At 41.6% G+C, this 27,543-nt stretch overlaps 1 protein-coding gene across 3 annotated transcripts in view; it reads left to right on the top strand.

The window, feature by feature from the left end:
- Positions 1-27,543, top strand: part of CACNA2D1 (calcium voltage-gated channel auxiliary subunit alpha2delta 1) — a 668,904-nt gene that overhangs the window by 261,199 nt on the left and 380,162 nt on the right. The window lies entirely within an intron of this gene.

Below are 27,543 nucleotides of genomic sequence, written 5' to 3'. Positions count from 1 at the left end.
AAAAAAAAAAAGTCAAGGAAAGCACACACTTTCCATGAAAATGTTTATTTAACAGAAAGTTTGATTTTACTTCAGCCAGCCCTAGCAGTAGTTAATGCTGATGATTGTGTGTGGCTTGCTGCAGACAAGTATCTATTCTGAGATTTGTTAAGTGTGAAACTAAAGGGCACAGTAGTACTGTCACAATTTTGAGACAATGGGGGGAGACGGAACTCATCATTAATACTGCACAGCAGTATTGATCAAGCTCATGGGCCCCATTCCAATATTTAGATTCACACGAGGGGACTCTTGACCTGCATAGAGCTTCATCATTGGGCACAGAATCTGATTTCAGGAGCAGGACATTAAGTGGTACAGTGCTTTGAAGATGTAAGGTGCTACGTAAGAGCTAAGTTTTAGAATTAGTTAGGGTTATTAATAACCCTGATAACATTTCTTTTAATTCCTGATTGTGAAAAATTGCATTGTGCAGTTGAGAATACAAGATTTAGGTCTTAGCCACTTAATAGTAATTCAAGCTGTAATTAAACAAATGCACCCTCATGGTAGAACAAAATCAGAGGAACTGAATCTTAAACACTTTCACTAGCACATATTTATTTTAAAAGATACCATTAAGATACAGCATCTTTCCTAACACAGAACAGTACTTCAAACCTTAATAGAAAAGTTGTTTTCTTAGAAGTACATTTATAATGTGTTTGGGTTTGGACCTGTGGCTTTTAATTAGCTTGTGTTTTTTCACACTAAATTATTTACAGGAACTTTTAATGTTTCATATCAATCTAAATGGAGAGAGAATTAAATAGGGCATATATAATTAGATTTAAATAGCTGTAGAAAATCAATTCAGCTCAGTTTGTGCTATTATGTAAACTACAATTCAAGACATGCTACATCATTGAATTTGAGCATTTTGATTCTATAGGGATTTCAGCAGTTACGTTCTAGCTAGCTTGAGGCATCATTTGTATAGACAGATTTTGTTTTGTAGTCCTGCAGTCCCTGTGCATACAAATCTCTTAGAAGTTCTGTGTATGTAATATATACAGGATCAGGTCCTGTGTTTCATATGAGTGGAGAGCAAGCAGATCTACTGAAGTAGCAAATAATGGATTCCACGCCGGTATCAAGAAGCATAGTAACAGTAGCAGAGAATGTTTATGGCATGAATTATTTATTGGTAAGGAAAGATCCCTGCAGTGTAACCATAAAACTAGACAAAGAAAAGGGAAATTATATTTCAATTTGGGTAGGAGTGAGATTCCAAATCTTAAATTATACTATGTGGCTTAAGTGTCATAAATTGATGCTTTAGCAGACACATCTTGATTAAAGACATGTTGTTATATAGGCACAGACATAGGGTTTATTTACTTACCTTTGTGAAAGTCCATAAATAACTACTGATGGTAAGCCTGTAAATGTAGAATTTGGAATAAGGCTGACAAAGGGGGTAACCAGGACAAAGCAAATACAATGGGTGAGTTTGCACTGAGACTTCCTTGTCCTCTTGTCTTTACATGTTAAGCTTCTGTGTATCAGGCCACATCCTCAAGTGGTGAAAATCAGCATATTTCCATTGAAATTAGTGTATTATAGACATGTATACCAGCTAAGCAGCTGACCTATCTATATAGCTGAAATTTTCCTTGTTTTGCCTCAGCCAAAATTTCCACTATGCTTAGAGTTCCAATATCATTTCAGGGACAGTAATATAAACACATAATATAATTTTGATGTTAGGTAAATAAGAGGGAGGGTTGTCTAGAGGTTCACGTGCTGCTCTGGGACTCTACAAATGTAGGTTCAGTTCACTGCCCTGCCACAGACCTCCTGTCTGACCCTGAGAAGTACTTTAACTCTATCTGCCTCACTTGCCCATCTGTAAAATTAGGATATTTGTATTACCAGACCGCTGGGACCCTTAATGATGGTCAAGGGCTCCACTGCATAGAACAAAGTGACAAGTTCCTGTCCTGACAGACTTACAATCAGAATAGCACCTCCCTTCCTCACACAAGTAATAGGAGGATAAATACATTAAAGACTTTGAGGTGCTTCAATACTGCAGTAGTGGGGCCATATCAGTACCTATGAGAGATGTTGCATTACACTGCTATCTCACTGAAGAGTTCCATAGATATGTAGCATTTTGAAGCAATATTGGTGCCAGATTCTGATGTCAGTTAAGTTGGTTTAAATCCAGAGCAACTGCCTTGCAGTCAGTGAACCCAGGCCTTGCCCTCTGCATGCCAGCTGTACCTAGGTAGGCAAACAACAGTGCTTGTGTATAAGGTAAGGTGCTGCTGCTGAGCTCATTCCTCCTTCCCATACTCTTGCAGAAGTTATATCTTGTGTAGGCATAATGCCTCCCTCCAGCAGCAACTGGGTAGTCAGCAGCTTTCTCCCTGTTACCATACCTTCTCCCATGGCTTCACCAGTGCTCAGAGCCATAGTTTAGCCTCAAAATCTGGTTGTCAAGTTTCTGTTTTAATAACTAGCATTTTTTTGTGTAATGGGTCTTAATTATTGGGTTTCAGCTGAGGAATAAGCTTACATATAAAAGTCCTCCTGGCTTAGTAGAATTACTGGTGCTTCTCTCTGTGGCTTGGAGCATCCACATTTTTGTAGTTATCTCAGTTTCCAGTGAAATCGAAATCTATGAAGGGGGTATGTTTGGAAGCAATAAAATGGGCCATAATGTACTCTTCTATTGGGGTAGATCAGATATAGATTAGTGAAGTCAGTAGAGTTACACTGGATCTATGCCAACCTAACAGGCAGCAGAATTTGATCCAGTGTTTATGGATGGAAACTTGCATTCAGAGTGACAATTATTAAGAGTGAGAATGACACCAGCAAACGTACTACATCTGGAGAGACCAATTCTCCTTCTGTCTAGTGTGTATGTCTAATGCGGTTAAGCAAAGTAAAAAGTGTTCCAAAGGTACTTGTGCAGCAAAGTCAGGCTGGATGGCTGCAAGAGGGTGTGATATTGCTGTCAAAGCAATGCCGTGACTCGGACGTGAGCCCAGGTTGCTGCAGCCAGAACGCAGAGTACTAACCGCTATGTGATCACAGTGAGCTACTGGGGCTCTGCTAGAAAGGCAGATATGTTAGCCCTAGAATGTTAAAGGCCCTCTTCCCTGTAAGCCAAGAAGGGGTTACCTCAGGTCAGTTAGGAACACCTGGATCCAGTTAAGGGCTGCCTGAGACCTTTTAAAACCAGGAGGGAGAGAGAAACAAATGGTTACCAGCCTAGTGGCAGCAGGGAAGTAAGCTTCTCCAGGAGTGGAGGCTTTGCCCCTCCCCATAGGGAAAGCAGGCAAGCCTAAGTGCCTTCTAGGGAAAGGACACTCCGAGGCAGGCTACAGGGTGACACCTAGCCCCAACAAGGAGGCAGGGGAAGGTATCACCCTTTGTTTTTGTGTTTATGGGACTGTTCCCCTTTTGTTTGGTGGAGGATCACCCCATAGGCCTACCCAGGAAATACGACCAAAGCAGCACAGAAGGGGGGAGGACAAATGCTAACCAGTATGGGCTTGGGCTGATTTACCCCATTTATGCCATTGCCAGAGGGGGGAAATGTTTGATCAGGTGAGAGGAAGGAACTGCCTTGCCACACTTGGTAGTCTGTTTTAAGTCATTTTATGACTGAGCTGTTTGACTAGGCTTAGTCTGAGACATGAGGGATTTTAATATTGAACATACACATTCATGGCCCAATTCCTCCATTAAAACAGTGCGTTTTAATGCTTAAGGAAAGCCGAAATGGGCTCTTACATTAAAAACATACACACGTCAATAAAGTCATTGATTCTGCTCTCTTTGCATATGTAATAAATGAGAGGCAGAAATGACTCAGTTAGAGATGCCTCCACTGAAATAATCTTAATTGCTAAGTGATTGTTCTACCAACCTGGGGCTTCATTCAGTGTAACAGAGCTTTTGTTCTATTTAAATACTTTAGGAGCAAAACGGATATCTGGAAATACTCACTATTTCAGGGGATTGATTATAGCAGCTATTGTGCTAATTACATCAAAAACTTTTTTCCCAAGTGAAGAACTTTGTAGGCTGCTCAAACTGATCCTACTGTCTTCAGAGACCTTCATATTTGTAGAAGGCCCTTAAGAAAGCAGTATCTTTTAATCTCCTGAATCATTAGTCATTCTTCCCTTGTAGTTTCTTTCATAGTCAATTTCATACCCATGCAATAGACAGATAATTATTACATAAGGCTGAAAATAGTTGTCAAGGTTCCTTCCCCACTCTGAACTCTAGGGTACAGATGTAGGGAGCTGCATGAAAACCTCCTAAGCTTACTTTTACCAGCTTAGGTTAAAACTTCCCCAAGGTACAAACTATTTTACCTTTTGCCCTTGGACTTTATCGCTGCCACCACCAAACGTCTAACCGGTATATTACTGGGAAAGAGTCCGTTTGGAAACGTCTTTCCCCCAAAAATCCTCCCAACCCTTACACCCCCTTTCCTGGGGAAGACTTGATAAAAATCCACACCAATTTGCATAGCTGAACACAGACCCAAACCCTTGGATCTTAAGAACAACGAAGAAGCAATCAGGTTCTTAAAAGAAGAATTTTAATTGAAGAAAAAGTAAAAAGAATCACCTCTGTAAAATCAGGATGGTAAATACCTTACAGGGTAATTAGATTCAAAACATAGAGAATCCCTCTAGGCAAAACCTTAAGTTACAAAAAGACACAAAAACAGATATCTACATTCCATTCAGCCATTTAAAGGAATCATATCTAACGCATATCTAGCTAGATTACTTACTAAGTTCTAAGACTCCATTCCTGTTCTGTCCCCAGCAAAAGCATCACACAGAGAGAGAGAGAGGCTTTGTTTCTCCCTCCCCCAGCTTTTGAAAGTATCTTGTCTCCTCATTGGTCATTTTTGTCAGGTGCCAGCGAGGTTATCCTAGCTTCTTAACGCTTTACAGGTGAAAGGGTTTTTCCTCTGGCCAGGAGGGATTTTAAAGGTGTTTACCCTTCCCTTTATATTTATGACAGGCGCATAGTGGAGAGTAGGGTTGCTAACCCTCCTAGATTGAGAACCGCAACCCAACACCCTGCCCCAGCCCTGAGCCCCATCCTGTGCCCAAACTCCCTCCCAGAACCTTCACCCCAAGCCCCTGCCCCAGCCCTGAGCCCCCTCCCGTACTCCAAACCCTTCATCCCCAGTCCCAGCCCAGAGACCGCATCCCCTCCCAATCCCCTGCCCCAGCCCTGAGCCCCCTTCTGCGTTCCGAACCCCTCGGCCCAAGCCTGGAGCCTCCTTATTTGCACCCCAAATCCCTCATCCCCGGCCCCATCCCAGAGCTCACACCCCCAGCCGGAGCCCTCATGCCGTCCTGCACCCCTACCCCTGCCGGAGTGCCCTTCCATGTCCTGAACTCCTCATTTCTGGCCCAAACCCGGAGCCTGCATCCCCAAGCAGAGCCTCACCCCCTCGTGCACCCCAACCCCCTGCCCAAGCCTGGTGAAAGTGAGTGAGGGTTGGGGAGGGGGAGGGGGGATGGAGTCAGTGAGGGGTGGGTCCTCAGGGTAGGGGCAAGGGTGTTCGGTTTTATGCAATTATAAAGTTGGCAACCCTAGTGGAGAGAGTCACTGTCATAGCTGGAACCCGCTGGTGAGTGTGTTACAGAGGGGCACTTGTGTCTGATGCACAGAAGATGTCTCTGTTCTAGACACAGCTAGGGAATGTTAGCTCATGCTTTTAGCTCGGGAGGCCCCCTTCTGTGTCAGTGAAAACGGTGGCCATTACATGATCAGTGCCAGACAGTCTGAGATCCAGAAGAGTTACTTGTACTAGTGCCAAACAGGAAAGTGAGTCTCTTTTGTTTATTTTTGTTTCTCCTTCCATCTCTTTTCTTAAAACCAAACAAAAAATCCTTTTGGCCATTGTATACAAAATAGCTACCTGCATAGAACACTGGGATTAAATGATTACACTCAAAAGGCAAGACCCATCAGTTTATTTTATATATAATAATAATAATATATAATATAATATAATAAATGCTGGTTTTATTACTGATTCTGTATATCCTAACTGTTGTGAAAGCGCCAGAGCAACAGATGCATGCTTTAAATAACAATTGAAATGTCATAAATAAATTGGGCACATGTACTGTGATAGTCTTACTGATTATATAACTATTTAAATATACAACATGATATTGCACATTTTGTTTTCTACAACCTTACAGACTGCAGTACACTTGGTCTAGCATACACCGAGTCCTTGAGAATTTTACTATGTCAAGAATGGTCGGTTTCACTCACTTATACAACAGGCTGCGTATTAAGATATTTCACAGGGCAAAAGTGACATTCTCTGGCCATGTGTAGGCTAGCCAAGGGTGTGATCTTGCAAACACTTCAGTACTTATTTAAGTGTATTCATGCAACTAGCCTCATTGACTTCCATGGGACTGCACACATGAATAAAGTTGAACAAATGCTTAAAGGATTGGGGCTCAAATTAGCGGTGCATTTAACTGGCTCGTTCACTTGATTGCACTGAAGGAAAACTGATGGGAGAGTGGCTAAAACGAATCTTGTTGCCCTCCTGTATGGGAGCTGGGTACAACCTCCAAGGACCAGGGCAGAGAACTGGGGACTGTCTACATGTGCTGGGGGTTACCTGGACAGGAGCAGAGAACTGGGGACGGCCTGCATAGGACTGGTGCTGAACTAGCTCACGATAAAGGAATACAAGCTGTCGCTTAAAGAATGGCAGATTGGCTATTTCAGCAGTGTGTGATCCCAAAGAATTCTGAGATGGTCACAGTTCCTCCTGCAGAAGCCAACTACTGCCAAGCCCTTCTGCCCCTCCTCTATTTGGGGCTGTAATTTAGCATTCAAAGGCTAGCTCATACTCTCTGTTCCTCTATGCCGTCTGTAACGTGGTTATATCACCTAACCAAGAGGGGAGATCTGAAGCAATTTTAGATTCTTGTCTGAAATGGTGCTTTGGCACCACAGTGTATTAGCCCTTGTCTACACCACAAAATTAAGTCAACCTAAGTTAGGTTGACGTACAGCCACCGCGTTAATTAATGCGGTTCTTCATGTCCACACTACCCTTCTTCTGCCGGTGGTGCACATCCTCACCAGGAGCGCTTGTGTTGACTTAAGTGGGGCAGTGTGGAAGTTGTGAGCCCTGGGCCAGGGGGGCTCCAGCTGTGAGACTCAGGCCGAGCTAACAGCTATCAGGCCATGTAAGTAACACAGTGTCTACCTGGACAGTGTGTCGCCCTAACTACATTGACCTAAGCACTATGCTTCTCGTGAAGGTGGAATTATTAGATCGGGGTAGTGGGCAACTTACATTGGTGGGAGCAACATTGTAGTGTAGATGCTTACAGCATTAGATCGATGTAAGGCAGCTTAACGTTGACCTCACTCTGTAGAGTAGATCAGGCTTAAGTGATTATTTGGCGTGGGATCTTCTCCAACTTGTTTGTAGTTGGCAATATTGCCAACCCCCAAAAAATCATGAGTCGGATCCTAAAACTTAGGAGATGGTCTTAAAAATTTTGAGATTTTAAGGAAGAAATGTTAAATTTTTTCTTTGCTTCCTGGTTTCTGAGGCATTACGATGCACTCAGGTCACATTTCTTAGGTTTTCTCTGCAACTCTCAGTGCTAAAAATATATGTATATTTTTTTTTAAAAAAGGAAAGCTGAAATACTCACATGATTTACAACAACTTGGCCACCTAAGCTGGGGGGTCTCAAAAAAACGCCCACCGGTATTTCATGAGACTGATGACAAAACTGCAAGAGTTTACAACCCTGATAGTCAAGCTAGTGGAAAAGGGAAGCTCTTGGAAAGCCAGTTTTTAAAAAAATGACTTTTTAAAACTTTAAATAACTTTTATTTTTCTATTTTTGGTTCAAATAATTAACTATGCCTGCATGGCATAAATTTTGTCCACAGTTTCGTCATCCTGGGATGACCTTATCAGACCCAACCCAGATCTCCAAATAAAGTCATGTTATGTTAAGGTAAAACGGGAGAGAGCATCCTCTTCATGATCCAGTATCTGCCTTTTTCTTTCTGTTTAGCATTTCTCATAGCCCAGAGCTTAACTTTGCAACTGTCAATGACTTCTGTCTTCATACAGTCACATCCACCCAGTCTAATAACCATAGGTGCTAGAATTATGGGTGCTGGGGGTGCTGCCACACCCACTGGCTTGACGTAGTAATAATAACCCAAACACATGGTTTCTGCCTTCAGCACCCCCACTATAAAAATTTTTCCAGCACCACTGCTAATACTCAAATGATAAACTCTGTGTATTAAAAAACAAATAAATTAACACAGGAAGAAATCATGGTCCTCCGCTCCCTGCCCCCTTTGACTGCTTGTGCAGCCAGTAAGAGCCGCCCCCACAGGTGGACCCAGCTCCAGGGCCGGTAGAGCCCTCAGGGAGCAGTGCCCGGGGTAGTGTGCTCTCCCGCTCCTGGCACACAGCCCCCAGCTATTGCACTCCCTGCAACCCTTAGTTACCCCCTCCCTGCACCCTGAGCTGCACCCCTCACTGCGCACAGCCCCTAGCTACCTCCTCCTCACACCCTGAGCTACACCCATCAGCGCACACAGCCCTTAGCGACCCCCTGCCTACACCCTGAACAGTTTTCAAACTTTTTGAGCTGAGCCCCTGCCCTTTGAGTTATAATTTTTGGTTGTGTACCCCCACCCAACCCAGACAGGCTGGGAGGCCTGTTGAGGTGAGTGGGGAGGCAGAGGTGCTGCTCCCTCCCGAGGCCCCGCTATGCAGAGCTGGCCCGAGCACCACTGGGCCCTGCCGTCCCCTCACCCCCGAATATAGACATAAAACTCTGCCTATGCCCAAGGCTCCCTGCCCCCCACCCAGCACTCCACACCAGCAGTTGGAGCCCTGAGTCCCTCCCACTCGAGTTTTGATAGCATGTTGTCGGGAAATCTACTTGTAACTATTGAGAAGTGTAGACCCAGGTTTGTGTGTTTATAATTGTAGCTACTTGTTTTCAGCACTCTCTCATTTCTAGTTATCTCTACTCATTCATAAGTAAACCTAATTTTGTTTTATTATAAGTGCTCACAAGTGCTATATAGTTACGAAGCGGTGGTTTAAGGTAAAACTGGGTGCAGGGGATCTGGAATTTCTGAGAGTATGCAGTGTCAGGCTGGATATCACAGAGGAATGTTTCAAAGGCATTTGGGGACTGGGGTGCACCTGTTGTTAACCTGCAAGGTTGAGGAAGGGCTGGCATGAGCCCAGAGGGGAGTGCTTGAATAGCTGAAGGACTGCAGTGACAGGTAGCTAACACAAGGAAGACACCTCCTGTCTCCAGCAAGAAGGTAACAAGGTGACTCTCAGTCATGAGAACTGTCACAGCAGGTTATGAACTAAGTCCTTCCAGGAGAGGTTTCTTGCACCCTTCCCTGAAGAGCCTGCATTGGCCACTGTCAGGGACAGGATACTGGACAAGATGGACCAGTGAACTGAACTGGTGTGGAAAAGTGATTGGTGTGTTAACTGCAAAATATATTTGTACTAGGGCATTCATCACACACTCATGTGTCTTCTGTATGCTCTTTCTTTTAGCATAATCTCACTTTCCTTTCTTTTTTGTTTTTTGTGTTGCTTTTTTCTGTTCACAACCAGATTCTGAAGATAACTCATATTAAGTAGCTTCATTTGGAATAAAAATAAATGAAAGTTCATAGATCATGCTATGCTTGTGTGTTTTATGCATTTTTTCCCTTTATAGATAAGAGGCATGAAAGACTAACAAAACAAAGTAATACGAGATGTGAAAGAAATATGAGGGGGGAGCAAAGGTGTTTTTGAGATGGGATAATGCTACTTGATGGTGTTCTTTGAGGTACAAGGTGGTGATTAGATTTTCATATGTAGAGATGTGTGAGACATCCTAATTAAACACCTTTTGCTGGAAATCATCATTGATAAATCCAGATTGCTTGTGGTAGCTCTTTTACCCACGAGGCTAATGCTACACAAGCCTTTCAGAAATAGCTTTTCAGAAGACTTTTTTCCATATTGGAGGGAAATTGTAATTTGAGCTTTGAATCAAGTGTGTAAGTTACAATTTGTGCCATCTTTCACAAAGATAATTTATGTGTTAAGCAAAACTAGAGCCAGTGTATAGTAGATTTTGATTTTCTAAAATTGTATGGTTCCTGGAAGGAATATTAAGGTACAGCCAAGCACATGTTCACTTGAACAGTACTGTGTGCAGTGAACTAAGCTTGAGGCTGGATGCCAGATGAAACTGAGTTCTAATCCCAGCTCTGCCATGTATTTGTTATGTGACTTTGGGCAAATCATTTAACCTCTCTGACTCATTTTTCCCATTTGTAAAATAAGATTAATAAAATTTATCTCACAAGGTTCTTGTAAGGATTGTTTAATGTTTGCATAGTCTATGAAAATGTGCACTCTTATATAGGGGTTTCCGTATTATTACTACATTGTGCCCTACACTTTTAAGCTTTTTTTTCTTTTTTTTTTTAACATAAAGCCAACTTGTATGTTTTGTACTACAGAATGGTAGACTGTGACTCTTCCTTAACGTATACAGGCATGGTATCTCTCAGCTAGATTTCTGACTGGAAAAAAATGACAATGATCTAGGCTAAGTTTCTTATAACATACCCATCACTGTGGTGTCTAAACATTGCCCAAAAGAAAGCAGAATAAAAACCCAGAGCAAAAAGGTAGAATGTGGTCTGAAAGGATGTGTAGATCCCAAAGAGATGCTGCTGAGAACTGGGGTGTTGGGTCGTAAGCAAAGCAAGGATACTGAACTTGGGGGGAGGGGAGGACTTCCGATGCTGAAGGATATATTCAGATAAATACACACAAATACTGGAACCAGTGAGTTTTTCTAGGTCATTTTAAAATATGCTACACAGTCCATGCACTGTCTCTTTTTTAGAAAACATCTGACCATAAGAAAATGATGCATAAAAAACTATATATGCATACATACAGGTGCCAACATTGTAAGTATGGATCAGACACAACACCTTAGATTGTAGGGGTGAAATCCTTGCTTCGATGAATTCAGTGAGAAATTTTCCATTGATTTCAAAAGGGTCTGGATTTTACCCCAGGACAGCACCCTTCTCCTACATCAGCTAAAGGAAAACACCTTTAGTTGTGATTAATTGTTGTTAGTGAACTTGGTAACACTCAAAGGTCTCAATCAGACTTGGGCCTCATTGTACAAATGTAGAAAAAGATGATCCCTGCCCTAAAGGGTTTACAATCTAGACACAAAATGACAAAGGGCAGGGAATGGGGCCACAACATAGAAGGAAATAAGAATGGTGAAGGCTTGGCCCAGATTTGTTTGTTACATGGATTGTAGGTTTTTTTTGTTTTGCTTTTAATTTAACATAGTGGTAGGGAGTAGGTAAAGGAAATAAGGGGTAGCTGGAGTAGTCACATATTGTCATCTGTTTAGCCAAGACCAGTAGGTTGGGTTCTGTAAGCATCATCATGGCAGAGAAGGATAAGGTAGTGATAGTTAGGAATTTATCAGGGAGTGTTCCCTATAGCTAAGAGGCAGCATGGGAGAAAGCACAGGGATGTTTAAGAGATTAACAGATTGGCAGGTATCTGTCAGAACAAAGGTGGGGTGGGGTCAACATGTTAATAGGTTACTAGATGAACTAAGTAGACTGGGACTCTGTTTTGAAGGGTCATGAAGATAAAGAGGAAGCTTGTGTTTGATGTGGAGGTGAACAGGAAGCTACTGGAGGGTTGATGTGCTTAGGTCAGTAAGCCAAGGAAGTGATTTTAGTAGCAGCATTCTGAATAGACTTGAGGGAAGTAAGGTAGCAATATTCAAGCCTAGAAAAGAGGAGTTTGCAATAGTCAAGGTGATATGATGAGGGACTGAACAAGTATTTTGGCTGTGTGGGTGGAGGAGAGGCCAGATTTTAGAGCTGTTTTGTAAGAAAAGTAGCAAACTGTAAAAATGACCTGACTATGTAGTTTGCAGTAGTGTTGTAGACATGCTGAGAGACAAGGTGGTGAGGTAATATCTTTTACTGGACCAACTTCTGTTGGTGAGAGAGAAGAACATTGAACACATCATTTACAACCATGATTTGGAGTGTTTCTGAAGAAAAGCTTGTGTAGCTCAAAAGTTTGTTTCTTTCGCCAACATAAGCTGGTCCAGTAAAAGATATTATTTCACCCCACCTTGTCTTTCTGAATATGTAGGTCCAAAGAGAGGACTGAGTCAAAGATGGACGTAAAGATCAGCTTTGACAGATACTCACAGATGAGGGAGAGGGAAGGAGGATAACCCACCGAATGAGATATTGAAAGAGAGTTTAGAGAGGTAAAAAGAAAAGGAGTACTTGTGGCACCTTAGAGACTAACCAATTTATTTGAGCATAAGCTTTCGTGAGCTACAGCTCACTTCATCGGATGCATTCCAGAGACTAACCAATTTATTTGAGCATAAACTTTCGTGAGCTACAGCTCACTTCATCGGATGCATGATTAAAGAGGTAGTTCAGAGAGAATAATGGGAAGACAGAACCACAAAAACTAGCGGAGGGCAAACATTATAATAGAGAATGGTCATCAGTGTCAAAAGATGCTTAGAGGTCAAAGAGAATAAGATTGAAGTTCAGGGCTTGAAACCTGGTCAAGAAGAGGTTATTAGAGAATTTAATGAGAGTAGTTTCACTTGAGGAAGAGGGTGGAAACCAGATTAGAGAGAGTAAAGAACTGAAATGGAGGAAAGACACTCCAGACCATGGTTACAGATGACATGTTCAATGTGTTCGGAGATTGGATGATGATTTAAGAGGACTGTAGGGCTGAAGGTGGTTTTTTAGGGTAGGGGAGACCAAAACATTTTTGTAGTGAGAGGCAAAGATGCCTAGTGAGAATGAGAGGTTGAGGGAAGTTAGAAGCAAGAGAGGATGACATCAATTGTGCATGCAGGAAATGTGGCTTGTTTGTGGTTACCATGAATCTAATTAATCTGTCTCCAGCATTTTAAGTGGAGGTTTTTGCAAATCCAGCCCAAAATTAACTTGAGTACAAAGTGATTTATTTAGCTCTCTTAAATATCTAGCCATAATAGCCATAGGCACTTCTTACAGAACCTTAAATGTACAAAAAAAAAAATAAAAATCCTTAAATAGGCAATGTACTGTCCATGCAAGCCAACACAGGCAAATAAAATAGGACTTGCACAGTAAATAATAACTTCCCATGTGTCACCATCTCAAATCCCTCCACCTACACTGGTAACAAAAGCTAGAGGTGTGCAATACACTCTAAAAGTCAGCAAATCTCTGCCCCTTTGTAGAACATTCTACATTCCTCATGGAAAACAGCCCATCACCAGAATTTTCTTCTTTTGAACTGGTGGCTTTTAGCTGAATGTTTCCAGTGTCTGTAGCTGCAGCATAACAAGAACTTGGAAAAATGGGCAGGGGAAAACTGTAAAAAATATTGTAAATTTATTCTACATTCATTCCATTTATCTTTGGGGGTGCTGAAGAGTTTTAAAACTACTCACTGCTGTTTTATGCAGTATTTCAAATGAGATTTAGGGAAAGCCCTTAATGAAGTTTTATCCTCATTAGAATGCCTCACTTTACTGCATATGTGATTGATTGCCAAATAATTACTATTATCTTTTAGTAATTAATCTCCTTTGTGCCACAGACTAGCTGTTTTGTACTGAAACAATGTATTCATAGGGTGTGCAATGAAACATTGGTCCCCATTCAGGAGAACTAATTGGTAAACGGATGTTTTATTTGTATGTAGTGATAGCATTAAAATCTTGTTTCAGAGATGAGGCATAAGGTATTGTTTACTTTTCATCAAGTAAATTAAGCGGGATATGAAAAGTGGACTATAATTGGCCAGCTGTGGAACTTTCAACTTCCTTTGTGTTCAAATATTGTTCATGACACCTCGTAGCACTACATCTGTAATTAGTTCAGCATCTTTAACAATGGGAAGCTTGACAAATTCAGACTGGAAATAAGGTGCAAATTTTTAACAGTAATTACCAAAAGTTGTGGCCGATTTTCCATCACTGGCCATTTTAAAATCCAAGGCTACATGTTTTTCTAAGAGAACTGCTCTAGTTCAAACAGGAGTTAATTCAGGGAAGTCTTTTATGGTCCATGTTATGCTGGAGGTCAGACTAGATGATCACAGTAGGCACTTCTGGCTTTAGAACCTGTGGGTCAAATTGTTAAAGATATTTAGGCATCTGATGGAATTTTTAAAAGCATCTGTGTGCCTAGATGCTTTTACAAATCCCAGTAGGCACCTAAATACCTGTAAAATCCAGCCATATGAATCCATGAATCTGTGCTGCGATAGAACTCAATTAAGACTAGTCTGCCTGAATTTAGCATAATTTCTTTCCTGGTTTAGAATTTTAGTGTAGCTGTGCATCCTGCAGTGCCCCTGTGTCATCCAGACACCAGAGTCGTCAGAAAAAATAAATACCACTCTCATAACTAAACCTGTTGATGGCCAGTTTGTATCCACATGTTTCGGCTTGAAATTAGACGAAGGTTTCTAACCATCAGTGGAGTGAAGTTCTGGAACGGCCTCCCAAGGGCAGCAGTGGGGGCAAAAAGCCAAACTGGCTTCAAGACTGAGCTTGATAAGTTTATGGTATGATGCGACTGCCTACCATGCATATAGCCAATCTGCAACTGCTAGCAGGAGATATCACCAATGGCTGGTGATGGGATACTAGATGGGGAGGATGTGATGGGGACCACAGTCTAACTGGTTGCCCAGAGTCTAACTGATTGCCATATTTGGGGTCGGGAAGAAATTTTCCCTTGGGTCAGATTGGCAGAAACCGTGGGGTGTTTTTTTTGCCTTCCTCTGCAGCCTGGGGCATGAGTTACTTGCAGATTTAAACTAATGTAAATGGTGAATTCTCCATAACTTGGAAGTCTTTGAATCATCTGAGGACTTCCATATCTCAGCAACAAGTTACAGGAGTGGGTGGGTGAGGTTCTGTGGCCTGCAATGTGCAGAAGGTCAGACTAGATGATCATGATAGTCCTTCTGACCTTATCGTCTTTGAGACTAAATAGATGAAATATTCTGATTACACTAAACCTCAAATGGGCTTTAATGTTTAGGAAGATGAGTGAAATCTGGTGGACAAAAATAGATCTTGCAGCTCCTTGTCCCATAAGGAGTGGAATCTTTTTGAGCATAGGAGTTTGTGCAATAGTTGGCTGATACAAAATGATTGACAGCACCAGATGGATGGATAATATGCATCCATGTATTTGTGCGTGTGTTAAGTAGCCACTCCATTAAAAAAAAAGCATGATAATTGTACCATCCATATACCATAATGACAGGTACTTACAGTGCTTGAGTACCTCCGCTTAGGTAGGAGGCAAGTTGTCTGTGTGTGCCCATAATGTGCTTGAGGTGATGTCTGATCAATATAGTTCCTAATAAAGCTGTTGGCACATCTGTGAAGCAAAAGAGCTTTGGAATTGTTCAAATATTGTCAGATCATATTAAAAGTCAAGCAGATTGACATAGTTACAGTTGTTTAAGTTAATAAGGGCCCTTGCTGGAGTTAAAGAAACCTTTCTCTGACAGGTCCTGCCAGTCAGCATCCTGTCAAAATGTAAAGATCAGCCTGTTGTGTGTCATTGACAAGAAATGGGGGAGGGAGCAAAGGAGGGGGTGGAGTTTTGATTTGTTTGGAGTGGCACATTCCTGAAAATGAGGAAGGTCAGTTTGGTCATTAACAAAACATAGCCCTGATTCAGGAAAGTACTCAAGGATGTGTTTTAACTTTATGCACATCAGTAAGTCCCATAGAAGCATGTACTCCATGATGTAGGAGTTTAAATGCTTTCCTGGATATGGATGCTTTTCTGAATCAGGTCCTATCCTTTGTGGGATAAGGATGGCTGGACAACACCAGAATGGTCAATGCACTATTTGATTTGGCTGGCTAACTTCCCTTAGTCACAGATTCTGCTCTCATGTACCCTAATGTAAACCAGGAGTAACTGCATTGAAATCAATGCAAAACCAGCGTGAGAGGAGATTCAGGCCGTTTGTGATTTTTTTTTTTCCAGTTTGATTATTATGGCACATTGTCCCTTCACAAATTATGTATTTACTTCTTAAGATGAACACGCACTCCCTTCATGCCCCACCCCCGCCAACATATTGCTATATGATGATGAGTTTAAACTTCTTTGTCTTTCTGGTGACTAAAAGCTTCTTCCATCACAGCAGTGCTGTCTGACAGTAGCATTCAGTTTCAGTGTACTTTTTGTTTTTGCTGTTGCCATTGGAAACATGTTTCTTTGACTCTTTCTCACTATTGAAGAGGTTAAATTGATTATTCAGCAGCTACCTCCTACCACCTGCTCTCTTTCTTCCTTGACATGCAAAGCTGTTAATATGCTATATGGAGGGCATGGGCTCAGTTATCACTGATGCTGTCAATTTTCTGTCTGGTTAAAGTCAATATCCACATTGTCTGAAGGCGGCTGAGATTACTGCTATATTTTTTAATTTTTTTTTTCCTATGGAGGAGTTAATTCACTTTTAAACATAGGATCCTCTGCTAGTGTGACTCAGCATTAATCCATTGAAGTCAACAGAGCTATGCAATTTGCACCAGCTGAGCATCTGAAACAGAATGGTTTAATGTTTTTTGAAGCTCATATTACTGTGCCTTCCTTTGACCTTTGGATTTTATTAAGAAAAAGGCATATGTTCTGTAGGCCTGTTGTTGAAACTTTAATGTATACCATGATGTCATCTCAGTTTGATTATAAACATTTAATTATTTTGGACTCTGTTGTGCTATTGAAACCAATTGGTCGTACTGGTATCCTTTAGCTGGAGCACTGCACCTGCGTTTTATTGATTTTTGTCATTTGGGGAATTTCAGAATTTAGTTTTTATTTTTTTAAATGTTTATAATTGTAAAATAAGTTAAAGCTATTTTTGGATGACGGAAGGAAGAAGCTGTAGGTATACGAGATAGCTGCATAGTCTGTGTGCAGCTATGTACCAGAGCATCAATCTGCTGCTGCTACACAACGCAGTTATGTCTAACGGTTTACAGCTATAAGACAAGATCCACAAAAGAACTTAGTGCATAACTTTCTTAGGCACCTTCCCACCCCGTGGAATCCAGAGCCCCAAGTTGGGGGACCAGACTCCCTATGCAATGCATGGGCAGAATTAAGCAACTAAGAGTGGGATTCACAAAAGCCAGCAAGCACACTGAGTGGGGAACTGCCTAAACTAGCCAGAAGGAAATGATGAAGAGAGAGGTGTGGCCTGTGAAAGGGTGTTAAATGTCTAAATCATTATTTGCATGAAAAGCTGGAGGAGGTAGCACGCCCATTTGTAACTTTTAGCCAAGTGGTTAGGGCAGTCACCCAGGATGTAGGAGACTCAGTTTCAATTCCCCACCTCTGCCTGATGGAGAGAAAAGATTTGACCTTTGGTCCCCTGTGTCTCAAGAGAGGGCCCTTACCACTGGGCTGTGGTATATTCTAGGGTAGGGCACTCTCAATCTCTCCTGTTTAAACTGTTTTATAACTTAAATAGTCATTCTGATAGAGAATAAGCAACAGACTCTATAGTGAAGTGGTTAGGCCACTCACCTAGGCTATGGGAGACCAAGGTTCTCCATTGCATATTTATACACAGTGAAACAGCTCTAACAGAAGAGACAGAAAGATGTGCTCCAGAATACCCCATGGGTGCCGAGAAGTCACCTACTACAAGACAGGCCCAACAAAGAAAGTAACAGAACGCCACTAGCCGTCACCTACAGCCCCCAGCTAAAACCTCTCCAGCGCATCATCAAAGATCTACAACCTATCCTGAAGGACGGCCCCTCACTCTCACAGACCTTGGGAGACAGGCCAGTCCTTGCTTACAGACAGCCCTCCAACCTGAAGCAGATACTCACCAGCAACTACACACCACACAACAAAAACACCAACCCAGGGACCAAACCCTGCTACAAACTCTGGTGCCATCTCTGTCCACATATCTATTCAAGGGACACCATCATAGGGCCTAATCACATCAGCCACACTATCAGAGGCTCGTTCACCTGCTCATCTACCAATGTGATATATACCATCATGTGCCAGCAATGCCCCTCTGCCATGTACATTGGCCAAACCGGACAGTCTCTATGTAAAAGAATAAATGGACGCAAATCAGACGTTAAGAATTATACCATTCAAAAACCAGTTGGAGAACACTTCAATCTCTTTGGTCACTCGATTACAGACCTAAAAGTTGCAATTCTTCAACAAAAAAACTTCAAAAACAGACTCCAACATGAAGCTGCAGAACTGGAATTAATTTGGAAACTAGATACCATCAGCTTAGGCCTGAATAAAAACTGGGAGCGGTTGGGTTGTTACAAAACATAAACTTAATTTCCACAGTACTAATTTCTCCCTACTGTTACTCACACCTTCTTGTCAACTGTCTGTAATGGGCCACTCTCTTACCACTTTAAAAGTTATTTCTCCTTCCTTGGTATCCTGCTGTTAATTGATTTATCTCGTTAGACTGACCTAACACTTAGTAAAACAACCCACATCCTTTCATGTATTTATACCAGCTCCTGTAGCTTTTACTTCATACATCTGATGAAGTGGGTTCTTGCCCACGAAAACTCATGTCCAGATAAATTTGTTAGTCTCTAAGGTGCCACAAGGACTCCTCGGTTTTTTTTGCTGATACAGACTAACATGGCTGTCACTGAAACCTGTTACCTGAGAGGGGGAGATATCCTTTAAATATGATGTCAGCACACAGTTTGTGTAATGGCATAGCATTTTGATAACAGCTAAGGCCAATTAGGAGCTGAATCTGAACTAGGGTTGCCAACTTTCGAATTGCAAAAAAACAAACACCCTAGCCCCGCCCCCTTCGCTGAGTCCCTACCCCCACTTACTACATCCCCTTCCTCCCTCAGTGGCTCGCTCTCCCACACCCTCATTCACTTTCTCTGGGCTGGGGGAGAGGATGAGGGCTCTGGGCTGGGGGTGCTGGCTCTGGCGTGGGGCTGGGGATGTGGGGTTCAGTGTGTGGGAGGGGGCTCTGGGCTGGAGCAGGGTGTTGGGGTGTGTGTGGGAGGGTGAGGGCTCTGGGCTGGGGGTGCAGGCTCTGGGATGGGGCTGAGGATGGGGGGTTTGGGGTGGAGGAGGGAGCTCAAGGTTTGGGGGGGTTCAGGGCTGGGGCAAGGGTTTGGGGCTTGGGGTAAGGTCCTGAAGTTAAGTAGGTGCTTAACATTAAGCCCACGAGTAGTCCCATTTGGCCTGATCAGTGCCCACTGAGAGCAGTGAAAGATTCCTATTGACTTCAATGGGTGTTTGGATCCAGATCCACGAACTCCAGTGGATACTTACAGCTAAACATGTGATTAAGTGCTTTGCTGGAGCAGAGCCTTAATAATAATGAGTAATTTGAATGAGCTCAATTAAGATACACCTGTGTAGAGAGAGGTGAATCGGGCCCTTGGAATCTTAGAAAGCCTGTGTAAAGGAGTGGTACTAGATGGATTTTTAGAAGAATTTTGTGTTCTCCTGTTTTTTTCTTATGGCGTTTAACACTGCACAGATGCTGTAAATGAAAAAGAAAGGTAACAAGGCACACTTAATTAGCGTACATGTCACTTTGCTGTGCATCTTGTTGGTTATGGCTGCAAAGTTACTAGCTCAGTTGCTGAGCTTTGGGGTTTTTTTGGAGGTGGGGGCAGGGGATGTTACTGAAGTAGGCAGTGAATAGTAGCTGCTGGTGTTCTGCAATTTGTGATTTGTCAGATCATTTGGCAAGTTCAGGCTAATGATTCCAGCATTTGTCCCTCACCTTAAGCATGTTTTTGTAAAAAATATAACAATAATATGGCTTGCTTTTAAAGCATATGAATTATGACAGTTCAAATCTAATAAGAAACACTCTAAGGGTTTGAAAACACTGGAAATGAGAAGGATAAATTGTATGTTAAAAGAAATGGCCTTTTACTGATTGGATAAACTATTCTAGTAAGATTTCACTGCTAGATGTCAAGACAGATTTGACAGACTATTTCTTATTTTCCCTTTCTGCTCATTTTTCTTCATGCCATTATCTATAGCTCTCTGTATCTTATCCTCTCCTTGGCAGAGACATATTCTGGCACTATCAGGCTGTTAGTGCATTGCGCAGGTTTTCAAAGCCCCCCCCATTTTCACTGCCTCACTCCCAAAAAGAAGAACCTAGTAGGTGTGTAAACTATAGAATTAACTACTCTGCCAGTGTGTGAATGTCATAAACATGTTGCTGCTATTTAACACTTTTTTTACAGAAAAAACATGCACAGAATCATATTGTGAGCTATTATATATTTGTTTATTATTAATATTTCTCCATAGTGTATTGCACTAATACATGATGTCACTGGGAAAAGACATTTTTCTGGTCTATCTTCCATGCAGATGAGTATGTTTTGTCCTTCTTCCTGATGATCAGACAGGTGTCATTTGTGACTTTTTTCTTTAATTTAGCTGCCTCCTTCTACTGAATCTCCAGTGATACCCACTGCCCCCTAATTTTGATTCTTGTCGTGCAAGAAGTGGTCATACAGCAGCAGTCTTGTTACAAACTTTTCCCATTCCTGCAGATGGCAAAAGGACATTCATCCACTTACAGGTCTTCAGATTACTCTCTTAGTTCATTCATCCATCTGCATATATGATGCTCTTACACAGGTAAAACCCAGATGCCAAACTGACTAGGAACCTACAACGTTTCAAATTAGGAACTAGCTCCCTTGCCTGCATCCCTAAATGCCGATTTTATGGCTTGCACAAAAACTACTATTTTTTTCCGTGAAGTTTAAATAAATGACCCACTCTTAATGTTTTCTTTTCTGGTCACTAATAGGATGGATAAAGTTATCTGAGAATTTGTGGCTATTCTCAGGGTGGTATTAAGATTGTCTGAATAACCTTCATTTCAATACTGTGCATTTCAATACTTCTGCTTTAAAATGAAAACATTAGAAACATCTTACTTTTTGCCAGTTTCCCTGTACAATGCTCATGACCATAGGTGCTTCTAAAATGAAAGCCAGAGATCTGAACTTCCTCTATGGCCCTCCAATACAGAAAGGATGTGAACAAATAGGAGAGAGTCCAGCGGAGGGCAACAGAAATGATTAGGGGGCTGGGGCACATGACTTATGAGGAGAGGGTGAGTGAACTGGCCTTATTTAGTCTGCAGAAGAGAAGAGTGAGGGGGGATTTGATAGCAGCCTTCAACTACCTGAAGGGGGGTTCCAAAGAGGATGGAGCTAGGCTGTTCTCAGTGGTGGCAGAAGCAACGGTCTCAAGTTGCAGTGGGGGAGGTCTAGGTTGGATATTAGGAGAAACTATTTCATTAGGAGGGTAGTGAAGCACTGGAAGCGGTTACCTAAGGAGGTGGTGGGATCTCCATTCTTAGAGGTTTTTAAGGCCCAGCTTGACAAAGCCCTGGCTGGGATGGTTGGTCCTTCTTTGAGCAGGGGGTTGGACTAGATGATCTCCTGAGGTCTCTTCCAACCCTAATCTTCTATGATTCTATGAATGCAGACAGAATATAGTCCAGACAAGTGGAGAGTTGTCTTAATGACATGTCATGGTTTCAATTCATGATGAGGATGTGTCAGAAGGCTAACTCATCAAGTCCATATTTCAGTATACCCATTATGTGAAAGTCACATAACACCATGCATCTACATGGTGTTAGGTGATGCAGACCTAAAGCTCTTCCTCGGAGCTCCCACGACTATCCTTGTTGAGGATAACAAAATTCCCTGGCTGTTGAAGTACCCTCAATTTCCTTTGTGATTAAGAGACCTAACTTAAAATACTTACTTGACTTACTTTATCATGTTTCTCTAAACAGAGGGCCCATTCTTATTATTTTCAAATATAGACCAATTAAAATGGACCCATGCCAGACAAGCACACATTTTATTCATTATTTTTGTTAACATATATCGAATGCCACTCACTGTAATAACAAAAATTCAAAAGTAAATGAAAATGAAATAATATAATACAAATGATGTCAGATTGAAAATGATCTGCATAAATAGCATGATATCTAGCTAAATTGTCTTTGATATATTTGATGCAAACCTTTTCAGTTATATACATACATTCCATTTAACTCCTAAAACTATCTCAAACATGACTGTCTTGCATCCACACTACAATTAAACTCAGGTGAATTATGTTTAAAATCTGAACAAGCTTGAGTTGCCCACACAGAGAGAGTCAAACTGCCACTACCCTCATGCCATTTTACTAATGACTGCTGCTTGAGACAAATAAATGCCTTTTTAACAGGGAGATGATATCCAGAGTTCCTTCAGTTGCCTCTGGGTTGGATTTGTGAGAATTGAAGGGGAAATGGTTGATGCTTTAAATGGGAGGAAGGAAAAATCAATAGGGTTTCTCTAGTTGTTTAAATAGAAATGTGTTTGCAGAAAACTCAGGGAGAACACTATTTGAACAAGAAAATTATTGAGAAGCAGGTAATTAGTCTTGTGTCCTTAATATTTGTCCTATTAAGGGGCTTGGTTTGAGAATTTAAGGCACAGCGCTGGGATGGGGCTGGGGCCATGCCATCCCAACGTGAGCTTTGGGACTCATTGGACGTGATTCACTCCAGTTGTGCCAAATCAGGCGCTCCTAGGACACAGGAGAGATGTAGCTGCTCTGCTGTCTTTAAAGGCATCTACTCACCTCTGTGCTTAGCAGAGCCATGGCTCCACCTGCCCACTCTGAAGAGGCTAGCACTGACAGTGTTGCTAGCCCCACACTTTCCTCAAAGGATCCCATGTACAGGTCTTGCATGGGGATGCAGCATCTGCTTTTGCCCTTCTTTCCCCTCTTCCACCTTCTGTGGGTATGTGTGAAGGGCTGGGCACCGTCTTCCCTGAAGTGTGGACGGAGGGTCAGATTTTTAAAGGTATTTAGGCATCTAAATGTGCAGATAGGCACCTAATGGGCTTTTTTTAAATTGCCCAACTTGCACAGGAATAGAGGGGACTAAGACCCCAAACTCTTGGTGTTTTTTTCCCCAGCTTTGCCACTTATTGCTTTTGTGACCTTCTGCAAGCCTGTGCTTATCGGGTTACCCATCAGTTAAATGGGTATGATAGTACCTACTTCACAGGGACATGTGAGGCTTCATTAATGTTTGCAATACGCTCTGTGCACTCTGTGTCAAAAGAGCTCTAGGAGAGGCCATGAAGAACAATAACCTTGCATTGGAAAGAAGCTTGGACCAGAAGAGTAAATAAAATAACCCTGCTTTAAATTTAATTTCTTTTCAAAATTCATCAATAATAGCCTTCCTCTTGTCCGGCAGCAGTTCCTCTGACTAGGCTTCTGATTGTTAATCATTTGGAACAGAGCAGCATTGAAGAGTTAGAAGTAGAGACACTGTTATAGTCTGGGTCTGTTTTTGTTTTGTTGTTTTCTTTTGACCAGGTCAAAAAATCCTTATTGAATTCAGGCTACTGTGTCCCTAGATTTGCCTGTTTTAATGGTAAGGCAATTTATATCTGTTTGGGGAGTTAGAGATGAAGTTATTTTCATGTTCTGGGATTGATTTCAACAGGCCTCTCCTTCAGTTACATTGCACAGCTCATCCAGACCCAAACGTACAATCACCACCATTCTGAAGCCATGTTACTTCGCTTTTCTTATTTGTCTTGCATCCAGTAAAGAGGAGAATGTGATATTTAGTGTGATTTCAGCATCTTGTTATGCACTAGAGATGCAGACTTCTCTTCATCATAAAAGTTTCCATTATGAAAGGCACTATTTGTATTCAGAGATTGCCTATTCCATACATCTGAGAAGGGAGTCAAATGTGAGGCTATTATGATATTCTGTCAAAAAGAACTGGGTTGTGCTGAATTACGTTAAATATTACTAGGAAGTATATAAAATTTTAACTCAGCATTTTTTTTTATGAGGAATGATAGACTTTTTGTCATTTTTTGCTTATACCTTCTCTGAAATAACTCAGATATTTACAGTTAAATGCTAATATGTATGTATCAAGAGAAAGGGTAACAACATCAACCAGTTCTATTTCCTATTGCATGCTTAAGGGCCCTACTTTAAAGTAGGTTCACCTATGCCCTAGCATGATGATTTTTATTTCCTGTGGCCTTAGGGTCCAGTGAGTAATCCTACAGATTTAAAAGGGAGAACATTTCACATGCTTTAAGCCCAGTGTCTGGGTAGCATTTGATCAATGTGTGCTTGTGTAGGGGTTTCAGAGGAAATTCTCTCTCTTGACCATGTAAAGAAATTGCTCAGATCTTAAACACATTCTTCACCTGAACAGTTTAGAGTTTAGCAACAGGGAAGCTTTTGCTAGGGATGGCTGAACCTTAAAATATGTGGGAGTTTAGTTTAGTTTGGGTAAATACCCAGTAAAATGAATGAATACCTGAACCATATTTGAAACATCAAACTGAGGAAGTCGGCCACAGCCTCCATCATATCAAAACGTCCCTGATTTGCTACTAAGCCAGTGCATAATTCTCTGAATGTAGTGCGCTTGTGCAGTGTGTGTGCATTAGCTTGTCAGATGTTTGGAGTTGAATCTGCGCAGCACATTGGGACTAGGGTGTGAGAAATTAATGGAGGGCCATTAATTTCTGACTGGTGACATGGAGTATAACATTAAACGTGCTCAGACACATCTTTAACTCAAGCACTGAGGGCCAGAGGTGAGACTCAGATGTTCTTAAGTCACCATGGATGTCCTGTAACTCCATGAGTAGCCTTATCAAATCAATGGGACATACACAGAGTAAAAGTTTCCAGGTCTACTTGTTTGGAATGGCAAATCCTCTTGGGAGTGGGGAGAAGAGTTTTCAGTGGAAATCAGTCTGACTCGAAATCAGTCTGACTCTCACTTTGTCCATTTTAATCCATACTAATAAAGTTTGGTTTGAATCATAAAGGAGGAAGATCCCCATTACATTTGTGTAACTGACATTGAACAGAAATCCTTTCATCTAGTCTTCTAAATTTATGGAAGATAATCAGATTTCTCCATTAGATTTTATTAGCTAATGTGATTGTCTCATGTTAGAAATGAGGTCATCTTGTTAGAAAAACTGATTAAGAAAGTCCGAAAATATAGTTATTATTCATGTGATAAAAGGAGATGAGCTTGGAAAGCATTAGGCAAAGATATAAAATGTGTAAAATAGTATTTAGTTAATTGGTACACTAAGGTTGAGTTTGAACTCTTCTAGTCTCCAGTGCTTTGGCAAGGAACACATTTTTCAGCATGTAGTATGAGGGGGATCTGGATAATTTAGACGGTTGGTAAATGGGGATAGAGTTTGAGTTACAAGTTCAAATTAGTTTATAATAGAAGTCCCATTCCTAGTATACAGGTGTCCCCACTTCAGAAGCCACTGTTACTACTGGCAATTACTCACTTTCGACAGTCTCATGAAAAAAGGTAAGGACTGATGGATGTCAATTATACTGTAATACTCAGGGTGGTCCATCTAGATGCGTATTGAGACATGTTGGCAGGGCAATGTGGGGAATCTGGAATTGCTGCTACCCGTGTGGCACCCATCCATGAGATGATTAAGCAATGCTGGGTTTCCAGTGATAGTTTGACACCTTTCCCAGGAAATCTATTCACTTACAACAAATAAAAGAAGGGTGGGGAAAGGAGAATATAAGGGGCCTGATCATCTGTCTCAGCCAAGCTGTGATCAGTGAAAGGCAATGTGGGGGGATGAGCACTGGCGATGTTATGCTATCTTCATACCTCTCTTCTCAGTTATAGGGATGCAAGTTAGAACATCCTCAAATCTGCTCTAACTTCTGCCAGCCCCAAAGGGGCTGTTGTACAACTAAGGGTTTGTAAAGCACATGGGGCTCTAGACTTGGTCCCTTCACCATCAACCGCTCCCTCTTGCCAAGCATGCCCTCTAAACCCAAGTGCCTGGGAGGGTGTGGCCTAGAGCAGTGGTTCTCAAACTAAGGCCACTGCTTGTTCAGGGAAAGCCCGAGGGATTTGCTGGCCGCCCTTCCGGCAGCCCCCATTGGCCTGGAGCGGCGAACCGGGCCAGTGGGAGCCGCGATTGGCCAAACCTGCGGACACGGCAGGTAAACAAATTGGCCCGGCCTGCCAGGGGCTTTCCCTGAACAAGCGGTGGCCCTAGTTTGAGAACCACTGGCCTAGGGCTATACTGGTTCTGTGCTACTCATAGACTAAACTGTGCTGGGGAATCCTCATACGGTGGTTAAGCCAGGAGGAACTGGATGCCCACAGTATATTAATGTCAGACTTGTATTATTTTTAAGAGTTTATTATTAGATTACATTAGATTCATATATACATTTGTAGCTCTGTAATTTATGTACATTTTGCTTGTATAAATGGAAGTGTATCAAACTAAAAATTATGTTATGGTAGGATATTTAAAAAGAAGAAGAAAAAAGAGCAAATTGGTCATGGTCCAAATATGTATTTTTGGTCTTCCACAAATTAATGTAAAAAATGATTAGTAACACACACAGCATGAGTCCTGTTCAATTCTAGTTTCTCTATCAGAAAAGATTACTTTGGCAAACAAGCAATTACTTTAGCAACAAGATTACTTTAGCAAATCTTTTTAGCCAAATGGCTTTCGGGCCTAATGTGGTGGGTCACGTGCTGTATAGAGTGAAAACATTTTATGATTTTAACCCCATGCGCCATGAAATGAGAGTCTAGAAAACATGGTCTCAACCATCATTTATGTTGTAGTATGTTATTTTCTTCAATTTAAGGTTTCCATGCTATCAAAACAATTTGAATCTCCTTTCAAGAGACTTTGTGCATGAAACACCTTGGTGCGTAAGGGTTCAGTCCTCTCCTTTAATTATGCCTTCATAGCTGCTTCTCCTTAAAAATCAGTCATTCTTCATGGCAAGTGCATCATGACTTTTTTCCTCATAATACCCATTGCTGCTTGCCGGGATGTCAGAGGGCAGGATTCAGCCCTTAAGATGAACTGTCCTCAGTATGTCTGTACTCTATACTGTACCAAACCAGTGAGTCTACTATGTAATTATAGAAGTAATAGTTCTCTTCTCCCATACCATTTTTACTCCTACACCCATCTCTGGCCTTAAAGTCTTCTTTCTATGTACAAAGGTGATCAGCATATAGCTATAGCGCACATAATCAAATGTATGCGCTATGTATTTAAGACAATGAATTATACTTAAGCTATTTTAATACTAGCTGGTTAATATTTGTACAGAGTTTGGGGCAGATGGAAAACACTAGAAAGTATCAGGAAGCAACGTTACTATTATTATTCAGAGCTGATCAGAGAAGTGACGGGATGTTTTGTAAAACACTGTAATTGAGTAATGCAGTCATTCTGTGGGCCA

The sequence above is a fragment of the Eretmochelys imbricata genome, chromosome 1 (assembly GCF_965152235.1).
Source record: "Eretmochelys imbricata isolate rEreImb1 chromosome 1, rEreImb1.hap1, whole genome shotgun sequence".
In the NCBI taxonomy this organism is placed as follows: Eukaryota; Metazoa; Chordata; order Testudines; family Cheloniidae; genus Eretmochelys; species Eretmochelys imbricata.
The sequence above is the reverse complement of the archived record's forward strand: the minus strand, read 5'-3'. Positions and strand labels throughout refer to the sequence as shown.